Consider the following 17,277-nt stretch of genomic DNA (forward strand, 5'->3'; position numbering starts at 1 on the left):
CGGTCCCCAGATGTTACATGGTACTCCATGGCCTGATCATTTTGGAGCGCCGTGCTTAGCCTTGCAACGGGGGAAAGGCCAAGGAGGTATTTTTGCAGGTCTTTGATGTCCCGGAGATCCTTAACCAAACCGGGGGAAAGCCCTTAAAGGCACTATACACAGGGATAGGAGCTCTTAAGATGCAGGGTAGAGATCAGCGAGTAGCAGGGCAGCACAACAAGGCAGAGCAGCAGTTCTTGGGAACAGTCAGGTCTGGCGGGGTGGTGAGCATAGTGCACAGCAGTCATTACTCCAGCAAGGTTATCTTGGCCCCAGAAGTGTCCGATGAGTGAGTAAAGGGACCCAGTACTCATACAAGAAAGTGCCTTTGGTGTGGTTGATGACTACAAAAGAATTCTTGAGACATGCACCGGTCCCCCTTTCAGGTCAGCCTCGGCTCCACACTGCCAGTGGAAGGTCTTTGTGTGGGCTCTAGTCACTACCTTCTGAAGTGTAAGTATGAGCCCTTCCCAACCTTCTCCCCAGGAAAACCCATCAGCATGCAGATGAATGCAGATGTAGTGTTGTGGATGTCTGCAGGGAATGCACAAGTGTAGCTGTCACCTAGCCCAAACTAGACTTGTACTGGAGATGGGTTGTAAGCAGAGAGAGCAGAGAAATATCCACCTTCTAAAACTGGCATTTCTAAAATAGTAATAATAAACCTGACTTTACCAGTAAAAAGGATTTATTATTGCCATCTCAATGGTACTAAACATGATACGACAACTACTCTAAGATAAGGAATTATAGCTTAAAGATTTTATAAGGAATTCCCAATACTGTCCTATAAGAATGACAGGCCTGACAGTAATGAACAATGGCTTTTAGGAGTTTTTCATGACTAAGTCATGAAAAAACGTAAAGGAACAAGTCCTATCTTTTGCTTACATGGCACCCTGCCCTATGGGCTACCTAAGGCCTACCTTAGGGGTGACTTATATGTCAGAAAAGGGGAGTTCTGGGCTTGGCAAGAGGTTTTAGATACCAAGTCAGGGTGGCAGTGAGACTGTGCACGCAGGCTCTGCAGTGGCAGGACTGAGACATGTTTACAGGGCCGCTTAAGTGGGTGGTACAATCAGTGCTGCAGGCCCATTAGTAGCATTTAATTTACAGGCCCTGGGTATGTGGTATACCACTCTTCAAGGGACTTACAGGTAAATTACATATGCTAATTGTAAATACATTAATGTTACCATGTTTTAGGGCAGAAGCACATGCAATTTAGCACTAATTAGCAATAGTTAAATGCTCAGAGTTCTATGGCCAACAAAAAGCTAGAGCAAAAGAACAGAAAATAAAGGCATAATGTCTGGGGTGAAGCCACCCTAAGGTTGCCAGGCCTAACAGTGCTTGAAAGAGAGGTATGGGTTTGTGATTACTTTGGTCGACTGCCACTTACTCAGCATAAGGATCCCTTCTGCTTGTGGGCATTTCATACATTTTAGCAAGGTTCATGCTATACAAAAAATTACTTACATAAATAATAAGTTTTTTTGTGAACCAGACCACTGCGCCCTAATACTCTCAACTGGTGCTCCATAAGACAGAGCTTTACTTGCTCAAGCCATTGGGCCTTTGTACTTTGAGATTTTCACACGGATATTACACAAGACACAAGTAAGATAAAACAGTAAGATGGCATGATATTGGAGAATATGTTTAAATGTAATTTGTAGAAAGAGAATCATACAGAATCCAAAAGAAAATGTATTTGTTCTTGTGGAGTCAGCATCAGAAAAATGGAACCGACTTGGTCAACAATCCATGAAACTACTCTTGAACCATAGTATCCTATAGACAAACTACTGGTTTGACTGAGCCCCTCTCGAAGGAAAAAAATAAGCTTTGTTACTTAGTGGACCTTGGAATAGTTGGGCCACACATGTTCATAGAAGCAGAATGCAAATCCTCAATTGGGCGTATGGAGGAAGAGGGGGGACACATGGATATGTCAAGGTATGACCTAACTAGCACAATTCTATATAATATTATTCAAGTCTTTATACAAAGCATTGTAAAGTGTTGAGTTTTTGTGTAGACTAAGGCCCATATTTACGAGGGCCTTGTGCCGCTATTATGTCATGCTTTGTGACGCAAAGGTGCCACAAACCCCTAAATCATATTTCTGAAGCTACGCAAAGCCACTCTACATGGCTTTGAATGGGCTCATTAATATGGAGTAAGGCAAGGCAGCACAAAATTGCTGTGTTGTCTTACTCTGTGCTAGGGTGGCGTTCCATGGGCATTGTGGTAGGTGTTCCCAGGCAACACCACACAACACCTACGCAACACCCATGGATTTTGATGCATCCCCACATTTACCTTGTGAACCTGAGGATGCACCAAAACCATACTCCTCCCCAGGGGAAACGCAGCGAGGAGAGATATCTTTATTGCTCCTTGCTTTTTCCTTTTTCTATGTGTGGCCCTTCCTGCACAAAGACAATCCTGCATGCAACGCAGACACCCTTGCATGGTGCAATAGCAAAGTATGTGCTATTTGTTAATTATTGCTTGCTGCCCATTGTTTTTACTCCAATGACTAAACTACTATATGTGTCACTAATCTTTCACAACATTTTTAATGATGATATCGACATATCACTACGTTTGTCCTATGACTGGGATACTCTGCAAATCTTTATACATGAACTTCTGATAAACTGTGGCATACCTTATATGTTGAGTGGACTGTGGGACTCCATGCATGTGCCTATGCAGGTACATGCATGTAGGTGTGCAGCGTAGATTGGAAGTTTCTCACTTAATGAGTCTGCGCTTAGTGAGTGGACTAAACCTCTACCAGTTTGAAACGAATCGGACACATACTACTTATTGATATTATTTCCTTTTTGTGTAAAAAAAGCATTGAGGAATTATTAGAAAAAAAAGTATATTACAATGTTGCTCTTTTCTTGGTGATGCAATCAAGGAAGTCTCTGGTGGTGCCATGTATTTCCTACATGCTAAAATTTGTTTGATTTCTTCCACCAACTACCCAGCTACCTCCACTCCACAGGACTCCTTCTTGAACACGTCCTGTTCATACACAGAACCAGATCAGGAGGAGAGATGGATTTGGTGGTAATTGCATTTCCTAAATGCCCAATTCGCATTTAGGAAATGCTTGATACATGTGCTTTGGAAATCGCAAATAGGAATTTTCTATTTGCGATTTCCCATTTAGAGAACTGTAATTAGCGATTCTGTAAGTGGGGTCGCAATTTTAAGGAATCGTTATTTTGCGATTCCTTAAATTGCACAGCGAATGCCTTTCATACATTGTGAAAGGCATTTTTGCATTCGCAAATGGCCGAATTTTGCGATTTGCACCGTTTGCAAGCGCAAAAACGCTTGATACATGTGGCCCTAAGTGACTTGCTCAGAATCACACGATGTTGAGCCAAGGCTGGGACTCAAACCTAGTTCTCCAGTTCCAAGGTTAACAGCTATGTGTTTAATAAGGTTGTCATAGTGGGAGTGCAAGAGGATTGTTCGGCCGGTCTTAAATGGAAATGGGAAGAAAAAAACTAAACTAAACTACTTTGATGCTCTTGTTTCCTATCCAATCTTCATAAAGATCTCTCCTCGTTTGTGAGATGTCCATGTGAAAGGAATACGGGTTACACTGAAACGTCGGTAGTACTAGTAGGTTTGGTTATTTCAAGAGAGATTTTTATTTTGTTGTTTTTAGCTTATTGATGACTAAAGTACCAGAACGCATAGAAATGTACAGTAAGGACAGGAGAAACGAATATGTCTGACATGCCCTAACAATAGCTCGCAAATGCTACACAGAGAAGAAAGTGCCCCGTGTCAGGCATGGGCACTTATCAGATCATTATTCTGCTGTGCATGCAGGTACGTGAAGTGCTACAACGTAAAGACTCAGTTGAAACTAGAAGTACAATGCAAGTGCAATGAAATTGACAGTACAGCAAGAACAACTTGCACATTATACAATAATAATGTTATCCTGCTGCGGTCAGTATTGCACCTGTTATGTAACAACAAAGCACTGCTGCTCCCACTAGTATCCTTCCCTGTTGGTCAGAGAAGATAACACTGCTACTGCCAATGCTGACATGCTATGGCTGGCTGAAGCTTCAGGCATTGCTATTGCTAGCGCGCCCAGTCCTTAGTAGGTAATACTTACAAGGGGACACGTATAGGTCGATGAACCTTTTGAATCGCATGGAGTATCCTAGCCATGTAGTGACCACCGCAATGGTAGTTGACATCAATAATCAAGATACATTCTATGAAAAACAACATCAAACCATAATACTCAAGAATAACCACTACTCGGGAAAAGGGTTAACAAGTTTTATTCCCTATTGCTTACAATTCTAATCATCTGTTAGTTCAAGATTTATTCAAATCAATTGTTTATTAATTCATCAGTTAAAAGACATTATTTCTTGAAGAAAACATATGTGGCAGAGCAACACCATAAGCTATGAATATCAGCATTAATAATGTAATTCAGCAATAAAGTTTGTCAGTCATTTGTCACTGTCCACGTTAGCCCTAACAGCCTACCTAACCAAGATTAGCATTAGCATGGGGGTCTTCATGAAAAAACAATTTAGAGAAAAACATTAATTTGGAAAAATCTGCCTAAGAGAGAAAATCTATTCAGAAACAGCGCAATTGGCACCTAGAAGAAAAGGCACAACATTTGTCAGTCACATTTTCATAGCTACCTATTTAGGATGGATCAGCAACGAGTCAGTCTTCTTCCCCAGGTCATCAGCAGTCAGCTAAGTATCAGGCTCATAGAGTATGAGCCCAATTATCAGCACTTCGGACACCGTCTCCTGACGTCATCAACTTTCTCTTCGCAGTTTTCATATTGCTCCCCTTGTCATGACTTTTTATTAGGGTCACCCAGTCAATCCCACTAATTGCTAATTGGTCCGTCTGTCGGAAGTTATGACTCTAATCTATAGTTTTTATTTATCAAATCTCCATTTCTGCATAGGCTTCAGGCCCCATAAATTTGATTGGTCCTTCTTATGATGAGAACATCATCCGGCTCTTCAGGTAACAAAATTGTTGCATACATAGGCCCTCATTACAACCCTGGCGGATGGCGGAATAAGGGCGGTAAGACCCCTGGTTCCTTCAATTCTTTCAAATCCTTGCTTCAATTAGTTAAATTAGTAAGTAAGTCTCTTATCTCTTTATTATTTTCAGGTATAAATGAGCAACAATGCCTAGCATTAACCATTTTACAGACTCTGCTGTCTTTCACCTAAATTATGTCTAAAGCAAGCCTATTTCGAAGCGGCATAGCTCTATCCGCAGCCAATTCAGTATTTCACAGGAGTATTGCCTCTGTAAATTTGTCAGCATATTATCCACAATAGTAGACAATTTTTGTATCTTGCGTGCATTCAAAATAACTCCTACAGAAAGAATTATTGCCCCAAATATAGCTCCCACAATTGCAGAAGTGTATCCCTCCTCTGTCGCACATGATGTAATTCAGTCACTTTTGGTATTTTCTTTAAATCACCTATCTGATAAACCATAGGGAAAACTATCCCTAAATAGTATGTCCCATACCATCCTCTACGAAGACGATGATAAGCATTAAGTCCACAAATATAATAAATCCCAGGAATCAGAGGGTCTGCACCATTCAACATAAAAGTCCATTTACTCTGAAACAAAAACACATGCCTAGATTCACTCGTTCCCACAAATAAAGTGTCAGTGCGTGATTTTGGCATATATATACAAAGCTTTCCCATGTGTAATGCATCTAAAGCTAATCTCCCTTGTGTTTTAATAGCAGTGTAAGCATAGTCATTTTTATAAGTTCTTTTCTCCAGCCCTTTTTCTAATTTCTCTTTTAATGCCTTTTTTCTATCATCAGTATGTTCTATAAAGCTCTTTTCCAATGGAGTTAATAAGCAGGTCAGATTATTACGGTGAGCATAAGCAGTTCCAAAAGTTAGTGTTGGCTCAAAGAATCCTCTAACTAATACTACATCATGCTCTTTAGCTATTTTGTTCAAATATCTAATGATGAGTACAAAAGAAAACACTAAACCGTGATTGGAGTAAAAATACTGAATATACTCTTGTTTATAGAATCTGGTTAGTAGCAAACTACAAGTTATGCCGTATGTTAATGGCAAGCTATGATTTGTAACCCCTTCTTCCACAGAGGAAGGAATTTGCGTACACACAAGACAATTCTTTGCATCCATCATCTCCACATACTCACTCAACATCCAATAGAAAATGTTAGAAGAAAGCTCTCCTCGTGCATTAGTATACTCATGCAAATATTTTTCATCTAGCTTGAAACTCTCTAAAGCTGTTAGTGCAGTAGTCTTATGAACAGGAGTAATAGCAACTTCTTTCATCTCATGAATGGACATACCCACAATCATTATTATAAACATTATTCCACACATAATTGACACTCCAACACTCAAATATCTACAATATCTAATATTTCTAAAGCTCTTTTCTTGTAGTGTCTACTTCTTCCTGTATTGGTTCGTTTATAACCAATTCCTTCTTCTTTCCAATTTGCGATTCAGGACAATTGTCTCCTTTCCTTGTTCCTTCTGTCAGTAATCTCTTTAAGATTGGACTCTTCTCTTTCCCTCTATTTATGGTGTTTTCTCTTGATAGACCTGCAACGGGTTCAGGAGGAGTCGGATCACTTTGGCTTTGATCCGTCTCGACTCTTTCCCCCTCTTGGTCTGGCGCTTGGTCTGCTTGTGCTTCAGCACTATCTACTTCTGGGAGAACCCCTCCTGTGCTTGGTTCTCCAGTCGTTTCCGTTGGGTTAGGCTCTTGCTCCCCTTCTTGAACTCCTGCACCTTCGTCTCTTACTGGTGTAATTGACCCATCTTCCACCAGCTCTGGGTCAACCTCAGGCTCAACTTGCTCTGTTTTCTGGCTCAGGAAGTGCCACTTGTTTCGCTGCTGTGGTGCTCTCAACAACACTTCTTCATGATCTGGCAGACTCCCCACTCTCTTGGTATGGTTTACATGTATCCAGTTAGGTAGTCCAGCACACTTCACAGCTGTCGTGGTTGTCAGCACTAGCTGGTATGGGCCCTTCCAGCGCTGCTCTAGGCAAGTCTTTCGACCATGCTTTTTGATGACGACTGTCAGGATCAAGGCTGTGCGCGGTCCAGGCTCCACCCGAAGGTCCGCTGAGCAACTCTGTGGCGCTTTATGCACACCACTGGTCATCCCAGCTTGTTCCAAGAATAGCCATCAGCGTCATCTGCCCTGTGGTAAAGCTCACACAGCTGCAGGTTCAGGGCATTGGTGGTCAAGATGCACTTATCAGGGTTATCCTATGAAAGGACTACATTTGCCATGTTTTTAGAGGCAGCGGCCATCTTGGGGTGTGGCAGGCCTATAAAGCCCAGCCACACCCAAGCACGTTGCTCACTATTTTGAAGACTTCGATGCAGTCAGACCTCAAGGGACCTTCCTCTGGAGCAAAGCAGAATTTCTTCAAAGGCAGCTTGGCAGAAACTCGAAGGTTCCTGTTATTCCATTTGGAATTCAGACACGAGTAGGTCGTACTCGTGGGCGGTAAGGTCGTGAAGAGCCCAAGTTAGAAGGGAGTTGTTTCTCCCTATCTTTCATCATTCCCCTAACCTAACGAGCATGGCATTTTAGGCCATTTGATTTTAGCGCTTCAGTTCACGGCAGCCAAGCGCTCAGTAAAGCGCTTCAGTTCACGGCAGCAACGCGCTCAGTAAAGCGCTTCAGTACACGGCAGCAACGCGCTCAAGTAAAAGCGCTTCAGTTCACGGCAGCAACGCGCTCAAGTAAAAGTGCTTCAGTTCACAGCAGCCACGCATTCAGTAAAGCGCTTCAATTCACGGCAGCAACGCGCCCAAGTAAAAGCGCTTCAGTTCACGGCAGCCACACGTTCAGTAAAGCGCTTCAATTCACGGCAGCAACGCGCTCAAGTAAAAGTGCTTCAGTTCACGGCAGCCACGCGCTCAGTAAAGCACTTCAGTTCACGCCAGCAACGTGTTCAGTAAAGCGCTTCAGTTCACGGCAGCACCGCGCTCAGTAAAGCACTTAATTTCACGGCAGCAATGCGTTCAGTAGAGCGTTTTATTTCACGGCAACAACGCACTCAAGTAAAAGCGATTCAATTCACGGCAGCAACGCACTATTGATAAAGCGCTTCAGTTCACAATAATAACGCGCATTGACATAGCGCTCCAATCAAAAGGAATAAACGCGCATTGGCATAGCTCTTCTATTCCAGAGGAGAAAAAAGGCGCTTTGGCCACAATATTTGAAAGCACTTCAGTTCACAGAAAGTAAAGCACCCTTGGCTCAATACTTAAAGCGCTTTTCATGTCCAGGAGAACATTTATCGAAAAAGGGTTTAAAAGATAAAGAAATCACAGTTTCATTGTTTTAGGATGCATGATATGTGAGATACATATTAAGGTGTTTTATATTAAGTGAAAAGACCTCTTTAAGTGTTTACGAGTCTTCTAAAACTGAGATCTAATGTTTAGAGTTTTATCAATGCGTAAGTAGTTCTATGATTGCTATTATCAATGCATAAGTGGTTCTATGATTGATATTTAACAGAGTGCCCATGGTCTAAAACTCTGGTCTTCTTGGGACTCGGAGGTCTCAGTTCATTCTGGTGTTGTGATTTACAGAAGGTGCTACTGCCCAATCACAAAGAGTTTCAATCTGGCGTTATGGAGATGCATGTACGCTAAGGCTATAATGGTGAATTAGATTGTTATTAATGAGTATATGCATGTTTGTTCTAACCTTTTCCTTTTCAGATCTCTCTCCCAGCTGTTCCCTACCCTAATTCCCTTCCCCCCACCTGGCTTCATCATAACTCTGTACTATTAAAGCTTTCTGAGTTGGTGATGCCGGGAGGTGGGCCTTCTTGTTCAGCAGTGTGCAGATCCTGAGGAAAAGACACGTGACAACGACCGAATCTCCAGCTCTTAGGTTTGTGATGTGGGTCATGTATGGGTGGCAGGGTAATGGCCTGCACCTGCTGAGAGAAAGATCGAACCACATCAGCCAGACCTTTGCAGTAGTCCAACACCATATCATCTGTAATATTGACAAGAGCATTTGCTGGAACTGCTGGCAGTCTCATGGCTCCGCCCATGAGCATCTCATGGGGTGACAGTCCTGTCTTTCTGTCGAGTATATTTCGCATTGACATCAACACCAAAGGTAATGCACCTGGCCATTTCAGATTTGGCAATTCTCGATTTCAACGTACCATTCATTTGCTCTACAAGTCCTAATTCTTCTGGGCGGTAGCTGCAATGCAGTTTCTGCTCAATATTTAATGCTGCACATAAGAGTTTGATCACTTCGTCATTGAAGTGAGTTCTCCTATCTGATTCTAAAGAGATCGGGAATCTGAACCTTGGTATTAATTCTCTAAGCAACAGCTTTGCAACTGTGAGACTATCATTCCTACTTGTGGGGTATGCTTCAATCCAGTGACTGAACATGCACACAATCACCAACACATACTTCAGTCCACCACATGGAGGCATTTTAATGAAATCCAACTGCATTATGCTGAATGGTCCTCCTGCTCTTCCAATGTGGCTTAACTTCACAACTGTCCCTTTCCACACATTTAGTTGCTGACAGATTACACATCTATGACATACTGCCTCTGCTGCTTGTCTGAACTTCGGACTAAACCAATCAACTTTGAACAATCTAACCATGGCATCTCTTCCAGTATGTACTTGGCCATGATAGTACCAGGCCATCTGAGTCAATAAACTGTTTGGCAGTACCATCGGCCCTCCTCAGAAACCCAAATCTCATCTGGTCTTTGAACACACTTAAACTTCAACCAAAGCCTTTTCTCTTCCATGTCTGCATTTTCCTGTAACATTTTAAATTTGTCTAAAGTGTCAATTATTTTCAAAGCAAAACTTGCACAATTTGTTTCTCAGGCATTAGTTCCCACTTATCTTTAAACGATATACAGTTCAATGCGCAAAACCTTGCGACTTGATCCGCATATCCATTTCCCAAAGAAATGTAATCCTGTGTCTTTTGATGTGCACTGCATTTTACCACAGCCATTTTTTCAGGTAACTGAATTGCGTACAACAATTCTTTTATCTGGTCGCCATTTCTCACTGGAGTTCCAGTTGAGGTCATAAAACCTCGCTGCGACCACAATTGGCCAAAATCATGAACAACTCCAAATCCATATTGACTATCAGTGTAGATTGTGACTCTAAACCTTGCAGAGACATAGCAAGCCCTGGTAAGAGCTACTAGTTCTGCCACGTGTGCAGAATACACTCCCGGAAGCCATGAAGCTTCTAATGTGCCTGTAATTGTGCACACAGCATATCCTGCTGTCAGTGTGTGTCTGTTCCATCTCTGAGACACGACCCATCAACAAAAACAATTTGGTCATTTTCCTCTAAATGTGTGTCTCTAATATCAGGCCTCGGTTTTGTACACAGTTCAGTTACTTCAAGACAGTCATGTTCAATATCTTCCTCCTTTTCAATTTCATCAGTATCACTTGGAAATAATGTTGCTGGATTCAGCACTGCACATCTTTTCAATGTTACATTTGGAGCACCCAAAATGCTCATCTCATACCTTGCCAGTCTGGCTCCCGTCAAATATTGTGTTTTCGTCCTTGTCAGTAAAATCTCAACAGAATGTGGTACCATTACCGTCAAAGGGTATCCCATGAATACCCCCTCACATTGGGAAAGACTTTGACCAACTGCGGCTACTGCGCGCAGACAACCTGGTAAAGCTGCTGCAACTGGGTCCAAGGTAGCTGAAAAATAAGCTACTGGGTGATAAGCACCTCCATGAACCTGTGTCAAGGCAGACAAAGAACAAGCATCACATTCATGACAAAACAATGTGAAAGGCTTTGTGTAATCAGGCATTCCTAACACTGGAGCTCTGCACAAACTCTCTCTCAGTTCGGTGAAAGCTTTCATCTGATCTTCATCTAGGGCAATAGGATCTGTAGCTTCCTTATGTGTCAACTGCTGTAAAGGTGTGGCTATTTCAGCAAAATTTGGAATCCACTGTCTACAGTACCCAACCATTCCCAGAAACACTCTGACATCTCTCTGTGAAGTCGGGGGATTTCTCTGTAGAATCATGCTAATTCTCTCCCTGGAAATTCTTCTCAATCCCTTTTCAATCTGATGTCCCAAATATTTCACTTTTGACAATACTGTAATTTCACAGGTGAAACCTTATGTCCAAACTCTCTCAAATGATTCAACAGGGCAATCGAGTCATGCTTACACTCCTCCCTTGGTCTGGATGCAATTACTAAGTCATCAATGTACTCTACCAGAGTCGATTGGCATGGCAATTCCAATGACTCCAGATTATTTTTCAGGATCTGATTGAGCAGGGACTTGTGGAAGCCTGCACCAGCTGTAGACTCTCTCTAGGAATTTGAAACTAAAAAGAAACTGACTATCCTCATGAAGAGGCACAGAAAAGAAAGCTTGTGACAGATCTACCACTGTGAACCACTCTGCATCGCAAGGAATCTGAAACAGTATCACTGCTAGATTGGGCACAATCAGAGAGCATTTAACCACCATGTCATTCACCTTTCGTAAGTCCTGCAAAACTAGTACTTTCCCACATATCTTTTTCAAATCCATTATCGATGAATTACATGGGCTGCTCAACATTTCTTTCAAAACTCCTTGTTTTAAAAAGTCTCTGATTATTTGTGCCACTTTCATCAAAACATCCCGTGCCGTGTTATACTGTGGAAGCTGCTGGAACACTACATTCGGCTTCAAAGTGATTTGAGTCGGCTCGACTCCCTTAATCAGACCTACTTCCTTTCCTGTCAAATCCCAGACTTCTTCCTTCACAGTTCCCTGTAAATCTGCATGCAGTTCTTTCACAGTAAACATTGGGAAAAATTCAATCCATGGGTATTCTTCGTAGGCATTGCTGACTATCATTGCAGATGCCTGCTCTTCTTCATCATCACTATTTGTCTGGACTTCTATCCCTGTGTCTGAACAGTTGATGGAACATTTGGTCTTGCACAACAAGTCTCTACCCAATAAGGATACAGAACTCAATTCACATACCACAAATCTATGCATTCCCAATAATTTCCAATTTCAACCTGCACTAGCTCCGTGAATGGATTTGTCAGCTGTCTGTTTTACACACCCACAACTAGCGCTGTTCTGCCTCAAAGAGGTAAATTTGGAACTTCTATGCTTCTTACTGTAGAGCGTGTAGCTCCTGTATTAACCAAGAAAAAGACCTTGTAACCCATCACTTTTCCCTTCACAAAAGGCCCTCTCTGACCTACTTCTCGGGGTGCGGCAAGCATACAGGCTCCTTCATCCGAACTATCACTCATCCATTCTTCATTTATTTCATCCTCACTATAAAATGAAAACTGGTGCACTGTATTATTAGTATTATCTTGCCTTTGACCTGTGTCCTGCTGAGTAAGCATCACCTTTTGCTGTTCCATTGGGGCTTGAGGTATTTGCATTTGCTGTCTAGGTACCATGGGAACTTGCTGCTGTACTGGCGGTAATGGAGCAAATTGTGCACGTGGCACCTGCATTTGCTGCACCGGTAGGAAATTCTGTCCTTGATTCTGAGCATTAGGAACAAATCCCTTCATTCTCAGGACTTTCACAGTATGAAATGTCCTGACGTCACCTTGCTGAACCACACCATCCTGCACCATCAACGGACGCTCCCGCTTCCAGTGTCCCACGTTTCCGGCGCAAATGACACGGTGCCATCCTTTTCATACCTTGCATGTCATTCTGAACAACCACAGTTCCTAAGTCCGGACCGCGCAACATGTCCATTCCATGACCTCTACCCCTCACTTGAGGATGGAACATAATAGCTCTCTGTTGCGGCAGCATAGGCGGTACTAAAGCTCCCTGCGCTCCTGTTTGAGCTGCTTTGATATGCATTACCATCTCCTTTTCTTTCAATTTCTTTTGTTTCAACTCAATCTCGTCACTACAGTATTTTGCATATTGCAACACCTCATCAATCGGTTTTGCTTGCCAGCAAATCAAATGATTCTTAATCATCTGTCCTACTTCTGGTCTCAGACCTTCGACAAACCTGAACACGAAATATAACATGTCTTTTAGCTCGATTTCCTTACCACTGTACTCTTTGAATGCTTTCAACAATCTCTCATAGTAAGTATGTATTGATTCTCTAGACTCTTGGAACGTTCTGTCAATCCGCTGCCAATTAATGTTTTTGGGAGAAATCCTTGTCTTCAGGAACTCAACCACCTTATAATAATTTTTCATTACCTAGGGTGAAGGTGCACCTGTTACCTTATCCCTTTCCTGTTCACTTGTTGACCAGTCTACTGCTCTCTTCGGATCAGTCAGATCTGTTTGAATTCGCATCGGCTTTGGAAGCACCTGTTCCCTCGGCACCATGATGGTCGAGACTGTCTCAAGAACTGGCACATCTGGATAAATTATCTGTACCGAAGGTGGATGTATCTACAGTACTAGTTCCTGCATTAGGTGTACTCTGTACTATCCCTGGTAATTGTCCGCCTTCCGCCTGTATAGCTCCCTCAGCCCCCTGTGTTTGTGTGCAGCAGCTGTAGGAGCAGTAGCATTAGTGCCTGGACCCCCCGCATAGGTTGTTGAAGGTGGAGGTCTATTTCTCAACAACTGCGTGATGAGATCCTCAACATCAGAATCATCATCATCTACATATGACTTTCTCTTTTTCTTTCTCCCTCCACTCTCATACTCTTTGGCACTATCTTCCTTTTCTGCCTCATCGCCCTCTGTAATTGCGGGAAACAATTTGACATCCTGTAATGTCACTGCTCTCCATCTTTTTTGTTCCCAATCCCATCTAGCTTCAGCTAATTATTTTTCTACTCGCTTCATCCTCCTTTTGAACCTCATCTCTTGTTGCTGTCTAGCCACTAGCTGCCAGACCGCTAAAGCTTCAAACTGTGCTGGTCTCAGTAATGGCTTCATGTCATACAATGACATCTGCAATTGATCCAATATTCTCAAATTAAACTTTCCATGCTCCGGAAACGCTAACGACCCTTGATTTTTAGTTAACTTGCACCATTGCTTCAACCACAAACATGGTGCTACACCTCGCTCCGCCATCACAATGTAAGCCGGAGTATTTTCTAGTGGGGTCGGCTCCCCACTGATGCCTTGATGTAAGTATCACCCTTCATCGCACTCCTGAATGCCTTGAAAAACTTCATTTTCTCTATTCTGTTTACTTTTGATTCAATAATTAAATGACTTTTACTCCCAAGATTCCCTTCACCTAGTTGCTCAACCAATTGCCTCTCAAGGACGGCTGCCAATCCGGTACCGGCTCTTCTCACTAACCAACCTATCTCAGCGCAGCACACTCTGACATCACACTCACACAGCGGCTGACAAAATCTTGCGGCTCGTCCTCATTAACACAACTAATGCAAATTATTGCAAGCACTTGCCAAAAACCCAATAACCAAAACAAACCTGCTGATTTACTACAGGAAGGGACATAATTGCTTCAGAGACCATACGGATTTTCACCAATGGCTCTTTTGGCTCATATAGCTATTACTCTTTCTCAGTCCCCCACATTCGCAAGCAAAATTCGACCAACAGATTTTACTCTCAACTGATCAATGAGTCTGTCCTGGTGCACATAGAACTCGCCAAATGTCAGTCGAAATCTCTTTTGCCCACTTACCACACACACCGACTTGTTGACCACGCCCGATCAGCCTACTAAACCAGACAGATTACAACATATTCCCAGGTGTCTCCTACACTTCTCAATATTACTCCGGAGTCTTAGACCACGCAGGGTCCGCACATCATCAACAACCATGTGGATTTTTTTTTAGCACAAAGCGCCACACACATGTGAAGTTCGACCGCTTCCCTACTCTCATACTATGGAGTACGCACACTCCTACTAACCTCAACTGGAGTACGCAGACTCCCTACTATACCTCACATACCTCACAATTCATCTGTGATTTGCTAAAGCCTATGCAAGTGCAACCTACCACTTTTTTACTATCTCAAAAACACGCAGAGAACATACCCAACTTTACTAGCAGAATCCAGGATCTGAGAAAGTCATTTCTGGGCTTAAGGGGACATCATCTTTGCTACAATTGCCATTTCAGAAAAATAAAATTCAAATCTCATAAAATACAAACTAACCCTAACTTAAACTACTACCATAACCAATAGTCACCACATAACTAGTTCCCCAAGGAAACTAACCATCAAGCTGCTACCAAAAACTGCTAGCGCACCCAGTCCTTAGTAATTAAACTTACAAGGGGGCGCGTATAGGTCGATTTACCTTTTGATTCGCATGGAGTATCCTAGCCATGTAGTGACCACCGCAATGGTAGTTGGCATCAATAATCAAGATACATTCTATGAAAAAGAACCTTAAACCATAATACTCAAGAATAACCACTACTCAGGAAAAGGGTTAACACGTTTTATTCCCTATTGCTTACAATTCTAATCATCTGTTAGTTCAAGATTTATTCAAATCAATTCTTTATTAATTCATCAGTTAAAAGACATTATTTCTTGAAGAAAACACATGCGGCAAAGCAACACCGTAAGCTATGAATATCAGCATTAATAATGTAATTCAGCAATAAAGTTCGTCAGTCATTTGTCACTGTCCACGTTACCCCTAACAGCCTACCTAACCAAGATTAGCATTTGGGTCTTCATGCAAAAACAATTTAGAGAAAAACAATAATTCAGAAAAATCTACCTAAGAGAGAAAATCTATTCAGAAACAGCGCAGTTGGCACCTAGAAGAAAAGGTACAAAATTTGTCAGTCACATTTTCATAGCTACCTATCCAGGATGGATCAGCAACAAGTCAGTCTTCGTCCCCAGGTCATCAGTAGCCAGCTAAATATCAGGCTCACAGAGTATAAACCCAGTTATCAGCACTTCGGACAGCATCTCCTGACGTCATCAACTTTCTCCTCGCCGTTCTGATTTCACTCCCCTTGTCATGACTTTTTATTAGGGTTTCCCAGTCCATCCCACTAATTGCTAATTGGTCCGTCTGTCGGAAGTTATGACTCTAACCTATAGTTTTTATTTACCAAATCTCTATTTCAGCATAGGCTTCAGGCCCCATAAATTTGATTGGTCCTTCTTATGATGAGAACATCATCCGGCTCTTCAGGTAACAAAACTGTTGCATACATAGGCCCTCATTACAACCCTGGCGGTCGGTGTTAAAGCAGCAGTAATACCGCCAACAGACCAGCGGAAACAAAAATGGGATTACGACCACGACGGAAACTACCAACATAGACAGCCACTTTAACACTCCGACCGCCACGGCGGTACAAACAGCGCAGCGGACACCGCCGACAGACAGCCGGGAGACAATGTACCGCCCACCTTATCACAACACGCCTATCCACCACCTTTTCCAGGGCGGAACCAACGCAAATAAAAACACGGCGGAAACAGTACACAGAAGGGAAAACACTCACCTCTCCACACCCCACGAGGAACCAGGACGCCAAAAATTGCAGACACTGCCGGCGATGGTCTTCCTGCTCCTCTATCAGGAGCTCCAACGACGGTGGTGACGACCACAGTGAGTACTGCACCTACAACACAGGGGAGGGAAAAGAGAGTGACACACACATGCAACACGCAACACCCCCACCTCCACCCCCACCCTCACCCACAACACCATACACAAAAATACATGCTGCAACATTACAAATACACCCCCTCACCCCCTGGAAGAACGCAAGGACAAAAGGAAGTGATTGTAACAATTGTAATCAACAAAAATCCATTAGTCAAAAGTCAAAGTCCAGTATATACAATTATGTCCACCAACTACACAAGTCCGGATAGTGCGCCAATCATTGTCCATGGACCACTGGGCCCAAAATGCATGGGCGAGGCCCACACATGATACCTGACTCCAAACGGAGAGAAAATGGAGGGGCATCACATAGAAAATATACAAGCACCTTAGGGGGAGGGGGCCCCTCAGCCTGATGAACGCAGAACGCCACTGCTCCACGAGGGGGCTCCATGCCCACTGCTTTATCCTGGGGAGTGCAAAGCCACAGTCTCTCAAGTCTCTCCAGTGGGTGGGTTGCCCACTGCTTTATCCTGGGGAGTGCAATGCCACAGTCTTTCAAGTCTTTTCAGTGGG

Source organism: Pleurodeles waltl, chromosome 3_1, assembly GCF_031143425.1.
Source record: "Pleurodeles waltl isolate 20211129_DDA chromosome 3_1, aPleWal1.hap1.20221129, whole genome shotgun sequence".
Taxonomy (NCBI): domain Eukaryota; kingdom Metazoa; phylum Chordata; class Amphibia; order Caudata; family Salamandridae; genus Pleurodeles; species Pleurodeles waltl.